This window comes from Octopus sinensis, linkage group LG5, assembly GCF_006345805.1.
Source record: "Octopus sinensis linkage group LG5, ASM634580v1, whole genome shotgun sequence".
Taxonomy (NCBI): domain Eukaryota; kingdom Metazoa; phylum Mollusca; class Cephalopoda; order Octopoda; family Octopodidae; genus Octopus; species Octopus sinensis.
Genome location: NC_043001.1, coordinates 85,047,498 through 85,063,672, shown reverse-complemented (window position 1 = coordinate 85,063,672; position 16,175 = coordinate 85,047,498). Strand labels below are relative to the sequence as shown.

The 16,175-nt window shown below is 35.4% G+C and overlaps 2 pseudogenes; one reads left to right on the top strand and one right to left on the bottom strand.

Annotated features, from left to right (window-relative positions):
- Positions 1-720: 720 nt before the first annotated feature.
- LOC115211801 lies at positions 721-14,044 on the bottom strand (annotated as a pseudogene).
- LOC115212511 lies at positions 9,901-10,019 on the top strand (annotated as a pseudogene).
- Positions 14,045-16,175: the final 2,131 nt, after the last annotated feature.

Sequence of the window (16,175 nt, the reverse complement as noted above, 5' to 3'; positions counted from 1 at the left end):
TCATATTTCTATTCTTTAATGCTCCATGTATATTCAATACTTGGAGTGACGGAATCAATAAATAGATGTTATCTGTCAATAATTAATATTATTATCGTGAAAGCATCGAACTAATCCTGCGGTATTTTATAATATGTTGATTTCGAATTTTTGTACAAGGCCAGCAATTTTGTGTGTGCGGGTGGGTGGGAATAAGTGGATTACATCGACCCCAGTGGATAACTGGTACTTATTTCATTGAGTACGAAAGGTAAGTTCAACTTCGGCGGAATTTGAACTCAGAACGTAAAGGCCCACGAAATACCACGAAGCATTTTATCTGGCGTGCTAACGTTTCTGCCAGCACGCTGCATTGATATTTTATAATACATTAATATTTGGAGTTCACAACTGAAGAAATTTTTTACCTGTGATCCTTCTGAGGAGCAGTGAGGGCGGATTATGCAGTATACATGTCAAGTACTCAGGTCAATATAAACCGATGGTACTTTCATGGTAATTATGCGGCCTTGTGTCAACAAGATTAGGAGTCGTATAAATGATGCACTTGAATTATTTAGTATTTCAAAGGATAACTGGTTTAAGAAATAAGACTGATAGAGTTCACAGAAGAAATATAAAATGAACACAACCTGTTGATTAACTCACTGATCTCATCTCAAATGTATTTAATTTATTTCAACAAAACTACTAAAATGCAACAAAGAACAAAACAACAAATATATTTCAAATATTTTATATTATTTTTCAAAACTATTTGCGGCAAATGTTGCAAAAAAAAGATCAGACATTGGTGAACAAAGATTTCAAAACTTGATATTCTGGAAATTATATTATTTTCGGAGTTCTCGATAACGTTTACTCTTATTTTTCTTTCTTCTCTTTTTCTTTCTTGGAAATATTAAAACGATAAATTAAAACAAACAAAATTCATGAAGATACTTTCATTTTATTTGGTTCGGTTGTCGTGTTGGATTTGTTATTCATATTTTGTTACTTCTTTGGTCAATTAACATTTGTTGGATGTTCATTCGGTCAATCTCATTGTGTTGGGAATATCCATCATCAGTTATAGTTTGCTATTTATTTTCTCTTAGAATTCGGTGCTGGAACGTTTCTTCAGATAGGGAGACATTTTAAGATGGCTCATCACGCGATTTCTAAGAGCCTGCATTTTGGGATAACTACTAAGGATAGAGGGATCTTCCATTAGTGGGTTCTCAAGGGCACAATAACACATCATATCAGCCATGGTCATCTGAAAAAAGAAAAACGGCAAGCATAAATGAATAATGAATGATTAGCTTTGAATTCACCATTTATTTCTAATTCTGTTTCATGAGTCCGCATAGTTTCATGACAGTAAAAGCTTTTTTAAAAGAAATGTTCAGTGGAACCTACAGGATCTAAGCACAATTGTTACGGTTAGTAAAGTAGATGTAAAATGAATATTAATTCAGTTCATCTGTCAATTACAAATTATAGATTGATCTGGTAAAAACGTGGCAGTATATAAATGGTGTAAATGAGCAAAGATACTGTTTTAAGCTGAATATGTTTTATTTCAATACATGTTTTGTGCGGGACGCCTAGCCCGCGTGTGGACATTTAAGAAGAATTAAATATAATTTCAATTGAATACGATTGTGTATTGTAAGAAGAATATGTCTCACAGGGCTCACGTAAAAGCAGTATGGCAGAGAGAAAGAGAAAATAGTGTGCAGTTCAGTTTACGCAACGTGTATCAGTGAGAGAATTTGCCTAACACTTAAATGCGATAACTTCGTAGGAAGCTTTCATGTAGGTGGATATGAATAAGTAAAAAGTTTCTTTTAAAAACGTCCATTGTAAGCTTGGCGGATATGAAGCTCAGCAACATTCATATTTCCAAATAAACATAAATGAAATATAACGCATGGTAACAGCTTTGCTATTTATCTGCTTCTTCACATACACAGCTATTTGTCCATGAGGATAATAGACTATAAAATAAAGATGTGCTTAAGGGTACGAGAATTATACTGCAAAAACGAAAGTAGGGATAAACAAATACAAGAACTAACAGAATTATGAATACATACATGCATGCACACATACTTTCATACATACATGCATATTTGAGGGAAACGCATTAATATTGCTTTGGGATGTAATACCAACTGCGTTAATCAGTGAGACAGTAGTACAATGACCGGATTAAGGGCAAATATCTCAGTATTGAAAAGATACACTATCGTAAGCGTAGTTTCTCTCAAGTATTACAGCAGGTAGGATAAAGACATAATACCACGTGGTATGTTGTAAATAATATAACGAAAAATATGAGAATTACAAAATCATACAACGTCTCCCAAAAGTTAGTTATACGTAAATGCAAACTTTTTGCTGATATAGCTGACATTACTTAGAGTAGGACTCATGGTGTGATCGTATTAGTTATTAGATTGTATCGTATTTTACATATAATAGAATAGAAGAAAGATAAATTCATACCTGGTCTCCCATAAAGAATTGGCTACCACTCTTGTACATTTCCAAGGTGCGTTCCATAAATGGTAATATTCTTCGCAGAGTCTCTTGATATCTCATACGTTTTTCCGACTGTAATATGTAATGATGCATGTCATATTTACGTCATATTTATGATTAATTGTAATGGGATTATAATAATATGTTATTGAATTATTGTCTTAATTAAACCTCTACATATTTAAGAGTAAAATTCATAGTGTGTTAATGGTAATTGCTGGTATTTTATTACCGGTCGTAGAAAGCTGAAATAAACTTTGCAACCCTGCATTTCATAAGATATTCAAATCTGTAGTCATGTTACTCTCTTTAGTGATTTTATCGTTTCGATACAGATTTTTATTAACTACTAAGAAAGAGACCGGGAAGGAAGGAAGAACGAAAGAATGAAAGAAAAGTGTAACTTACTGAACCATTTCTGTCTCCAGATCTCTGAAACTATAATAAAAACAAAAATGTGATCGAATATCCGCAGTAAAATGCATATGTGTGTGTTTATGTATATACATACATACATACATACATATATACAGACATGTCTACATAAATACATACATACATATATATATATATATATATATATATATATATATATATATATATATATATATATATATATATATATATATATATATAGCCACGTTTTTTTTTTTTGGTTAAAAAAGCATCGCAGCACGCCGTAATATAATATCATATATGTGTATATTTATATATATATATATAATATATATATATATATATATTATATATATATATTATATATATATAATATATATATATAGAATGGTTGTATACTGTCAATTTAACACGAACGTGACAGTAGGGGGTACACCACCGCTGTTTAGCCCTAGGAAGCATCGACGCCTCCTGATGGCTTTGACACATTTTTCCTGTGTCCTTATATACATTTATTTTTGTATGGTGTTATCCATAAAAATTTGTATGTCACATACTTGACAATATATCGTTTGGTGTTCTATTCTTTTTGTCATTGGATGCGAACTCATTTTGCTTTTCGTTTTATGAAATTTCATTTCTTCTATTTTTTTTCCTAACGCATATCTTGTCATGTTTTCAGTTGTTGATTTTCTTCTCTTTTCAGTGTCTTCTTGTATTCTACGTTTTTACAAAACTGAACTGTTATTAAATATATATAATAAAGTCGCAGTGATGTGTGTTCCATCAGATACGAGAAAACACAAAGAAATAAAGAAAATAGAAAACGTTAAAACAATAATGACAATCTTGTACATATTTACACCATGGCAGACTACACTAGCTATAGTTAAGTATTCTGTCGATAATGAGAATTTAGTGGTCTATTGATCGTCGTTTTATTAATCTATGGGTCAAGTTCTGTGGAAGGAAGCACAAGATATGATACTAGCATTTCCTCGAAAACCTTGTCTAGTACACCATCTTGTTAAGGTATAAATTTACTTAGTATTAAGTTGCTCATATGAATCGGAGGTATTTCACTTTGGATTCTTTCACACTTGAATCTGCCAGTAGGCTTAAGTGAATCCTATTTCGAATGACTATATCACTGGAAGACGGAAAAACGAGCGCTCAGATGGTAATGTGTCTACGACTCGCTATATGGCAGAAACGTTCTCATTTTCAGACGTAAATACAAATCCACGTAACTGTCCGTTTCGGAGTATTCTATGGATCAAACGAAATCGCACACACTAAAGTGCATTCGTGTGTTCTAAATATATAATACTAATGGAAAACTTGCAATGCAGCTTTGAGGAATAAACCATTTTCATTTAGTCAGGAAGCGAAGCCATGGAATAACAAGGGTAAATATTTCTTCCTGCATATTAGATTATTACAACTCCATAAAAATTCCTATTTTCTCACTTTTAAAATATTGCGGATAGCCAGAAGATATATATATATAATATATATATATATATGTGTGTGTGTGTGTGTGTGTGTGTGTGTGTGTGTGTGTGTGTGTGTGTGTGTGTGCGTGTTAGTGTGTGTATATATATATATATATATATATATATATATATACATATATATACATATATATATACTTATTATCTGGTAGTATATATATATATATATATATATATATAGATATATATATATATAAAATCCTTAAATCCTTAAAAATGTTTTAGCCCGAAGGCCGCTGCCATGCTGGGGCACCATCGCTGAATGAGCTACACTAATATGTGAATCCACCTCTGATACTTGGCATTTGATCAACAAGGGATTATACTACCATAGATACCCGGCGTTGCTTGGTATTGAAATGGCATAGTTTTGTATTGTTTTACTTATTTCGGGCATGTGACTGAAGACATGCTGGAGCACCCTCTTTAGTCGAAGAAATAGACCCCATGATTTATTCTTTGTAAGCCTAGTACTTATTCTATCGGAGTGTTTTGGCAAACTACTAAGTTGCGGAGACGTAAACACAGCATCATCGGTTGTCAGACGATGGTGGGGGTAGAAACAAGGACACACGTACACAGATATATATATATTGTATGTTTATATATGTATATGTATATATGTATATATGTATATATATATATAATATATATATATATATATATATATATATATATATATATATATTATATATATATTTGTATATATGTATATACATATATACATATATAAGCATATATAATATATATAGTCTTTTATTCTTTTACTCGTTTCAGCCATGCGGCCGTGGTCTTGCTGGTCTTTCTGACTTCCTCAGTTTAGGTGTTTCACATCACTACTCCTGTATGTGCCTTCGTCGCAGCTGTTGGCACAGTTGGTTTATAATGGAGTTTGATTCCGCTGCCCTCGTCTTTACCTCATGTTGGTTCACCCAGTATTGTGGAGAGGAGGATATCTAAGTTCCTTTTTGAAGGCATCTACTTCCACCTAATGCAAATTTCTGTTTTGTGGCAGCGCATTGAATAGTTGTAGGTTTTTGCCCTGGACTACTGCAATATCTGGTCCTGAATTTAGATGGGGTGGATGGTACCTTTGGCACAATACAAGGGCGGCCAGTTCTGGCATTTGTATAACACACAATACCAAAGTTAGTTACTAGCCCTTCTAAGATTTTCTATACGTATATTATTACATATTTCTCACGCCTTCGCTCCAGGGAGTAAAGCTGCAGTTTTCTCAGCCTATCTCTGTAGCTCACCCGCTGTACTGCTTCAACCTTTTTAATGTAATGGCGTTGAACTGCTTCAAGCTCCGCTGTTAGTTTTGCACTATGTGGTGACGATAACTGGGAGCATTAGTCCAGGCGGTTGAGAACAAAGGTTCTTCACAATGTCAACATAGTTTCTTGGTCTCTTGTCTTGAAGGACCTCAGTATCTATCCTGCCAGTTGTCTGCCCTTTGTTGGCATCTTGCTTATATCTTTCACTGCCTGTGACTCTGAGATTGTAGTGACTTTGGGTCCTGTAAATGTAGATTGTACTGTATTTGTGAACTGATAGTTGCAGTTCCTCAACCCTTTGACGGCTCTTATGTTTGTCCCGCAAGGTGTTCAACAAGCACCCACTTCACCAAGCAGGTCTAGTGGGGTTACCAGTTTAGTCGCCGACGACCCGACCACGGAACAGGTTGCACTGGAGTATATAATAGAATAAATAATATTATATAGTAATCTTTCTCTTTGTTTTTGTTTCTAATATCAACTGATAAATAAAGCATACATACCATCATTCTACAGTTACCATCTTGGTACACCCTCATATAGTCATCCAGAATATCATAGAAACAGTCTGAAATGAAGTCGATTCTGGCCATCTCAATATTGCTCTTACCATGGAAACCTACGCGAAATGAAACGGAGATATCAATTTGTAGTATGTTACATAAATATATGTAGAACTCAAGTTTTGTGGAATTCAATCGATGAAGTCTTAAATTTCAATTGTCAAGTTTAAGAAAACTAAAAGGAAGTCTATTTAGTGACAAATGTATCTTTGGAAATGTGGTAAAACCGGATATTAATATTGGTATGACTAGCATTTTATAGTAGTACATTTCATACACATACACACACACCACACATACACACATAAACACACACACACATGCATATATGTGTGTGTGTGTGCTTCGCGTGTATGCATGCATGTATGTATGTATATATAAATATCAATTTATCGACCAGAATATCCAACATTGTTATACACCACTGGTCACAGTGCGCTTCTTCGCATTGTTTTACCTTTCGATTGATACCGTAACAAATGGCTGGGTACACAGGCCAGCAAGCCCCTTCCCAAGATTACGGTTAAGTGGGTTGGAGAGGCATGAAATGAAGTGTTTTGCTCAAAAGAAAATTAAATACCAGTCTGGGAGTCGAAACCACATAGTTAAGATCATGATTGCAACATACTAACCGCTTGTCCACAAGCCTTTATATACACATACACACACACACACATACATACGCATCACACATACACACACATCGCGCATATATATGTATATATATATATATTATATATATATATATATATATATATATATATATATATACATACATATATATATATATACATATATATATACATACATACATACATACATACATACATACATACATACATACATACATACATACATACATACATACATACATAAATACACACACAGACATATATATATATATGATCATATGTATGTATGCATCTGTACAAATATTTAAAAAATGTTACTTTGAGACGATGGGTTTGAAAACGAACTGGTAAAAAGTAAAATCAAAATAGACGCTGATAGAAAGACGCTAAAAATTCTATGATGTTATAAATAACTGATTCTGCTCCATAACTGCTATATTAAGTGACTAATATATTTTTTCTGTCTAACATTATAAATATTAATTGTTTCTAATATTTAAAGTCTAATATTGCTATTAAGAATTTTTATTCAACAAAGGATATCTTTCCGCTACGGCTTATATAACGAACTGCTTTCTATTAACTCTCATATAAGCAATTTCAATTTATTTTCTTAACTACCACTAGGTATAACATCATGTACTGTATTTATGACTGCAAGTAATCGGCATGCGGAATTTACATTATCGACACGTCTATTTGTTAGAGTGGCTTCCAATCAGTATACTGTCACAAAATATAATTAAAGTCTGCGTCAAAATCCTGTGATTTCAAACATGACTGCCTTGACAGGCATTGAAATTTTGTTCAGCGTTTATTTAGAGTGGCACTTTGTCTATTCAAAAAGAAAAAAAAAAAGAAAATTGCTTTGATTTGAGCCTACAAAAGACACTCAACTGGTTGCTTAATTTGCTAAAAAGAGAGCAAACAAATTTCATTCAAATTCGTTCACTACTTGCATTATTACGGTAAGCTACATTTGATAATTTTATTCCGAATAGAGATTTGCACCGAGAGATATAAATAAATTGTATTTTGAAAATGGGTAATATAGAGATTATAATCTTAAATTCAAGTTTTCAAAAGCTTCGCTTAACTAAATGAATAAAGAAATAATGTCTTAAACATTTTCCGTTGTATACATTTCTATTTAACACCAGAAAGTCTTTAAACTCCATTTTAAAATATTTTGATAAGTTTTTTTAATATAATGCACCGGAATAGATTTGTTTTCTGTTAGGTGAGCAGGATATAGCAGAAACAACCAATACATTTTGGAATGCACGCTCATTTATTGGTCTCTGATTCATAGAAAATATTTTGGGTGCTTAATCTAAGTACTATTATTACTATTATGGTATTTAAACTTCTGGTGTAGCCATGTGGTTTATATATATATATATATGTGTGTGTGTGTGTGTGTGTGTGTGTGTGTGCATGTATGTATATATATATATGAACCCTATATTCTATTTCAAACTCACTTTTAAACATTAATACAACACAAATAAGCCTTTCATGGTGGCTGTTCCGAAACCAAAGCTTATTAGCCACATGTCCTTCAAACAACGCACACACGTACACCCACACATACACACACGAATACAAATGCACACATACAAGCACACACGCGCACACACACACACACACACACACAAATAAATGTACATTTATATAATTTTCAAATAAATTATCTTACATCATATATTATCTGAATATATATTTTCTACGCTGTAATATTAGTATCATTTTTGAGAAGTGGGTAAGAACATGATATTGAAAGATATATAACTTACTATTTCTAGTTACAGCTGTTCCCGTGCTGTTTATTATGACATATTCAATATTTATTTAAAATCAAATATATACTTCGTATGTACTTACCAAATTCTCTGGCTAGGTACCTAGCAATAGCCATACTCTGGGGTATTTGATGTCTGTTGTCGATCTCCAGCATTGGCATCATGGAACATGGCATCTCTGGAACAAAATAAAGAGGATACTTTTTAGAACCAATGCCAACTTTTTGATCACAAACCTTTCAGAATGCAAATGCTCCTGGTAGATTTAAACGTCAATGCCTCAAACGTACGTACGCATCCATGTAGATAATGACTGAACGACTTTGGTTTATTCCTAAGAATGCGAAACCAAACTAAGGTTGCACAATTTTGTCTTACTGTGAGCAAATAACCTCTATTTGGTGAAAATATTTAATTTTTTATCAACAACGATTCGCATTTAGACATGCGTTGTGATAACAGTATCTGTTGAACGACACTCAGCTTTTAAAAATGTGTTCTTATAATCATTAATCGAACAGTGGTTTGGAGAAAGAAGACTAGATTTTGGATATTAGCATTGCGAGCGGTTTCAGTCATTGAAAGATAAACAAGTTTTCCAATTTCATTGCCAACCATTTTCAGGATATATAAGTTCAATTAATCACGTGTTCGCATTAGTCCAGTTCCCATAGAATTAGGAGCATAGTGATGCATGCTCATATGTGTTTCATGACAAATATTCATGAAAATACATTGAAGGTACATTGACTGAATACAGATGATTCATCTTGTGGGCTTGACGGACATCTCTGGAATGTGAAGACAACTTAGTCAAGGGTGCCTCTATGATGGAGGTTCAAGGCCAATCAATCTAGAGGTCAGCAAATGACTTCTAGGCTGACAGGTTTTCTCCTTCCAGAACAAAAATGTAAATCAAAATGATCCCATTTTATTCTTGAGTCTATAGTTGATTTGTTTCAACTCTATATTAATAGAATTTATATTAGGACGGGGGACAGATATAATCGTTTGAGCGTCGGAAATAATCATTTGCGTCATTTGTTTCGCTTCTTTACACGGGAATTCAACCCCCGCCAACTTTGATTTTCATCTGCTTGGGGTCCATAAAGTAAAGTACCAATCGAAAACTTTGCCCCTTTCCTCAAAACTGATGTCCACGTACTTAAATTTGAAGTTATTAGGCTCATGGCCATATTACGTTGAAAACACCGGTTCTAGTCCGGTTAGCGAAGTTAAGCAACGTTGAGCCTAGTGAGTACTTAGATGGGTGACCGCTTGAGAAACCTCAGTGCTGTAAATGTCTTTCTATGCTTTAGGCTCAGGAGTGGCCGTGTGGTAAGAAGCTTCCTTACCAACCACATGGTACCGGGATCAGTTCCACTGCATTACAACTTGGGCAGGTGTCTTCTGCTGCAGCTTCGACCCGACCAATGCTGTGTGAGTGGATTTGGTAGAAGGAAACTGAAAGAAGTGTGTGTGTGTGTGTGTGTATCTGTCTGCCTGTCTGTCTGTCCCCCCATCATCGCTTGGAAACCGATTCTGGTGTGTTTACGTACCCGTAATGTAGCTGTTCGGCAAAAGAGACCAATAGAACAAGTACTAGGCTTACAAAGGATAAGTCCTGGGATCGATTTGCTCTGTGTATACCTTCCTTGAAGATATTGGCCGTCATGCCCAGTATAGTGCTTAGTAATGCTATCGGACAGTGTAAAAGTGGCGCTGTATACTATGTCCCTTGAGATTTCTTGTCCACCACGCCGTCGATTTCCTGTTCACCATGCGGTATTTTCCAACCAAATTGTATTCACTGAAATATCAACATCGAACTGCTATACCGCGTGACCTTTTCCGACCAATCGCAGGGTAGCGTCCAGTAGAAGACATTGACTTTCTTCAATCGGACTCTAATTCAGACCCCAATGGCTGAAGACTAGCAACACGCTTGAAACCAGAGTACCGAGCTGTCTGAATCAAACTGTTATATATGCATATGCATGCATACATACACACATATATACATACATATATATATATGTATATATATATATATGTTTATATATATATATATGCACAGACAAGTGAACGAACCAGTGGACATCTTTGCCGCCTCACCTATAACCAGCGAGGCAGTTACAATGGAATACATTGACATTAGGGAAGAATATATACTACTCGCCACAGATGAAGTGGACACAAACTTAACTGCCGGTCCTGGTGGTTTCCCAGCAATCCTCCTCAAAGCGTGTAAGCATGCCCTGGCAAAACCCCTCAAGATTTTCTTCCAGAGCTTTCTTACAAATGGCAAAACTGCCAAGCAAGCTGAAGGGGGGAATAATATGCCCAATACATAAAGGGAGAAGTAGATCAGATGCCAAAAACTATAGGCCTATCTCTCTGACTTCACACATCAGCAAAGGCATGCAACGGATAGTCAGAGGAAAATTAATCGCATTCCTTCAGGAAAATAACTTGCTGAGTGATAATCAGCATGGTTTCCGACCAGGTACGAGCTGCCTTACCCAGCTCTTACAACATTATGACTGGGTGTTGACTCAACAAGTCAAAAGTGGACGTAATATACCTTGATTTTGCAAAAGCTTTTGACAAGGTGGATCATGGTATGATATGCCACAAATTGCGTGACCTCGGCATAGCTGGAAAACTTGGAGTGTGGTTACATGACTTCCTGAAAGATAGAAGTCAGGCAGTCGTGGTTAATGGAGCCACCTCTATGAACACACAAATAGTGAGCGGTGTTCCACAGGGCACTGTCTTCGGAACACTGCTTTATATAGTGGCCCTCTCAGATATTCCCTCAAATGCCAGGATAGCCACTCTGGCAAGCTATGCAGATGATACGAAAGTCTCGCAGAAAATACAGAACCCCAGCGATGTTGCAAACCTGCAGCATGAGTTGGACTCAATCTACAGATGGGCTGAGGATAATAATATGCAGTTTAATACTGAAAAATTCTAGGCCCTGCGCTACCAGCATCCAAAAATGAATATTGAACTTACAGGGTACTCCGGCCCACAGGGAATTTCAATCCCAGAGCCTAAGTCTCGGTATCGACATGAGTGATGATACCTCTTTCCAAGTGCACATTACCATGATGGCGACAAAGTGCAGACGACTGGCTAGCTGGATCCTAAGCACATTCAGAACTAGAGATAAGGAAACCATGATGGTCCTCTGGCGGACATTCGTCCTCAGTCGCCTGGATTACTGCTCACAGCTATGGTCACCCACCAGTGTGAAATTAACAGCGGACCTTGAAGCAATCCAGAGAAGATTCACAAAGAAGATCATCTCTTTGCAACAGCTCAGCTACTGGGAAAGGTTGAAACAGCTAAGACTCTACTCCCTGGAGAGAAGACAGGAGAGGTATGCAGTAATATATATCTGGAAGATTCTAGTAGGGATTGTGCTAAATTTTGGCATTGAAAGCTACACCAATGCTAGAACGGAACGACACTGCATAGTGCCAAAGATCCCAGCAATGCCATCACGCTTCAAGACAAGCTACTGCAACAGCCTGGGTTTCAAGGGCCCACAGCTTTTTAATATTCTCCCAAAGAGTCTGAGGAACTTGCACAAAGTAGATGTAGCGGTTTTTAAATCAAAGCTGGACTTCTTCCTGTCGAGAGTCCCAAATGAACCTACATCACGGCAAGAGGTGCAAATGAGGGTAGCTATACCAAACTCCATTCTTCACCAAGTGCCACATATCAGAGGAGGCTCTTAGTAATAACAGTGTAGCTCAAAACGGCAGTGCACCAGCATGGCCGCAGCTCTGAGCTGAAATTAAATATATATATATATATATATATATATATATATCAGTCAAATAGTTTGTTTGTAATTTTAATAATACCGAGGAACAGTGTACATGACCAGGTCACAGAATACAACGAAACTCTTTCACAAGAAATAAAAGATTCTTGAATATTTTATTCACTTGTTCCCATATTTGTTATAAATGTTTATGAAGGAAAACAGGAAATGTAGGTGACTTCATGTAAATTACTTCACTATTTATATCTGCTTTCTTGTTCACCATCGTCGACATTATGCATAGTAAAATATGATTTTGGAATTTAATGTCGATTATTTGTGTTTCGTTACATTTAATATACCGATTGCTACAACAAAATTATCAGGCCAAAACTTCATCCGAAGCAGTCTAAAAAGAGATTCCCGGCTGGACTTCAGGTGTAATTTCGTACAGAAACTAAATACATATCGTTATTATTTCTTATGTCTACGTTTTCCATAACTCATGCAGTATTGTTATAAAAGCAACAAATATGTTTTATATTTATAAAAGGTAATGTTGTCAGTTACATTTGAAATGACAAATTAATGTTTTCTAGTTTGGGTAGAATTAACAAAGATGGCTAAATAATCTCAGGAGTCAACTGAAATTCTATTGAGTGTAATAGGATTTGCCCTAACAACATAATGGGATGGAACTAGATAGTATACACAGACATGCAGGAAGTAAATTGACACCTTTAATTTTCAAAATTTCTAATCTAAGCGTCTTAATATGTTTTCAGCGGTGTAGAATTTACAATGTAATTATTCTTTTTCATTCCAGGTGCCATTATATTAAACATTTGCGAAGAGTAACCATGCCACGCAAAAAAAAAAAAAAAAAAATTCAGCACATCTGTCAGATTTTCAAAGAGGTCATATTGTTGGGTAATCTGAGGCTGGTCTTAACCAGCGAGAAATTGCCGAAAATCTTCAAATTCCTATTGCTGCTGTTAATAGAATTATAGTGCAATTCAAAAGCCAAGGAAAAGAATCAAAAGATTCTCGTCCCTGACGACCTGGATGGGTGTTAAAGCAGAATAACGATTGCGGATGTTTTCTCTTAATTCTGTACAGACCAAATCAGTTACAAAGAATCTACAGTTTCTATTTTGTAATTTGCAAGTCTGAGTATATAAAGCATAATTGTTTCAAATTCTTAACAAACTCAGTAATTTTCAAGGAAGAGCCTTAGTTAATAATTTCGCCTTGACTAGAAATTTATTTTATCGGTTTCAAAAGGATTAAAGGGCCAACGTTATCTGGGCTGTATTTGTATTGAAATCGTAAAGAGCCAGCTCTAATAATTCGGCGAGCTCACATTCTTTGTGTTAAGTATAATTAATATATTGTTACTTACTGCTCCTCATGTTGTTCCATTCCGAAGACTCGATCCTGCGATCATTGTACTGGACACCAGCAGCTGCAAACAGCATACGGCAGATCTCAGCACGGCCACGGTGGTTGAAGTAGTGGAGAGTGTAGGAAGGCATGGTTAGTTGTTGTTTGACGTTGATAGATGGGATTCAACAGATGTATTGAATATAAGTCTAATGCTTACATAAGACGAACGGTCTATATAGAATGAGGTCCTGTTCTCGTTGTTGCGCTTTTATATAAGCGTTTCAAAAATACTGAGGAGAAAAGAAAATAAGAAATAATTAAAATAAATGAATAGCAAAAATGACGAAAGAATAGAAAGGAAGAAATGCGCAACAAAATACAGGAGAGATCAAAGAATTGAGAAAAACCAAAAAAAAAAAGGATAGAGAGGACAGTAGTTTTTGGTTACGGAACTGTTAATGAAAGTGATTATGTCATCAAGTGCGAGATGATTAAGTTTTTAATTGGCTGAAATCACAGCAATATGCAGCCAACAAAGTTAATGCCCAATGATACATGTCTGTCTAGGTCTCTCTCTCTTATCATTCTCTCTCTCTCTCTCTCTATCTCTCTCGCTGTATATATATATATATATATATATATATATATATATATAATATATATATATATATATATATATATGAATATATATACATATATATACATTTACATATATATGCATACGCAAGTGTGTATGTGTCAGATTTTATATTTCGTGTGTAACTGCATGTTTTCTATTGTTTACCGCTGCTTATGCACGTTGACTTGCCAAAGTCGAGCATTTAGGAGTGTATGTACATATATGTGTGTGTGTGTGTGTGTGTGTGTAAAGTGTGCGATGAGTAATTGTCACCATTGTATATGTTTAATTTCACGCATGCGCATTGTTTGTTTTTAATTTTGTCGAATACACATTATAGTAGGGTCAGTTGGGCACCGTCTGCGAGATCAACAGCACTATGACGCAATTCACTCTGCCAGAATTTCGGAAACGACATCCTGTTCTGTTTGGCATTCGCACTGGAAGCTCCAAGAGTGTTAGGGTGTCAATCTCAGTTTTTGCCGGGTCCCCAAAACATGTACCACGAGTGATAAAAGTAAGACATCTAGTCAACATCATATTGTTTAGAGTGATCACTAGTGATGATGACGTTATGCCTCCATTCATTCTTCCACATGGCCTCAGACTCAACACGGAGGCCTATATCAAGTGCCTGGAGGAGGTAGTCCTTGAAGGCCCTATATCTGCAACAAGACTCTGCACCATACCACACAAGCAGGAGAACCCAGTCATGGCTACATGAAAATTTCTGCGACCACATCACGTCTAATATCTGGCCACTTAACTCTCCACACTGCGATCCTTGATTATTATGATTAGGGCGCAGCTGAGCGAAGGACCAAAAAATTCTTTTTAATTACAAGAATGAACCAAAGGCAAGGATTATAGCTGCATGATTATAGCTGCAACTTATACAAAGAAACCACCCAGGAGAGTTGCAGGAGATTTCAAAATCGTCTGGAGGCCGCGGCTGAAACCAATGATGATTCTATTACAAAAAATTACTCTTTTTTATTTCAGGATATATATTTGGAATTTGGTAATTTATGTCTTAAGATAAGGTGTCAGTTTTATTCTCATTTTTTCATAATTTAGACGACAGCTTATTCACCGTACACTGTATACATACACATATACATACATACATGCATACATACATACATACTACATACATACATACATACATACATACATACATACATACATACATACACACCCTATTGTTGATCTTAAAATTCCAACGAAACCGGTCCTTTCTCTACTAGTAAATAAATCTTGAAATAAACTGAATACTGACATATACATACATACATACATATAACGTATAAGTAAGAGCTAAAGAAATTTAATTCAAAGCCAATATGCTGATAACAGACTATTAAATCGTCAATTTCCGCATATAATTTACTCGCTACAGCAAAAATCGAAGAACTGAAGTCGGGCAAGCTGGCCGCTAGAATTTTTTTTAAATTCGTTATCTCTATATTGAATCAATTTCGGAATTAATCTCATAAAAGAGTTATTCCTCCTCAGTAGAGCTTACGAAAGAATATAAATAAGATACCTACATGCGCCCATGGAAAAAGCCGAAGCAAAAAACATGAGTACATTTAAGTACCCCAGTTATATCTAAAAATGAAAATTCTTTGGTCAGCCTCAGTACAACGTTTTTACCGTTCCCCACTACAGGTTAT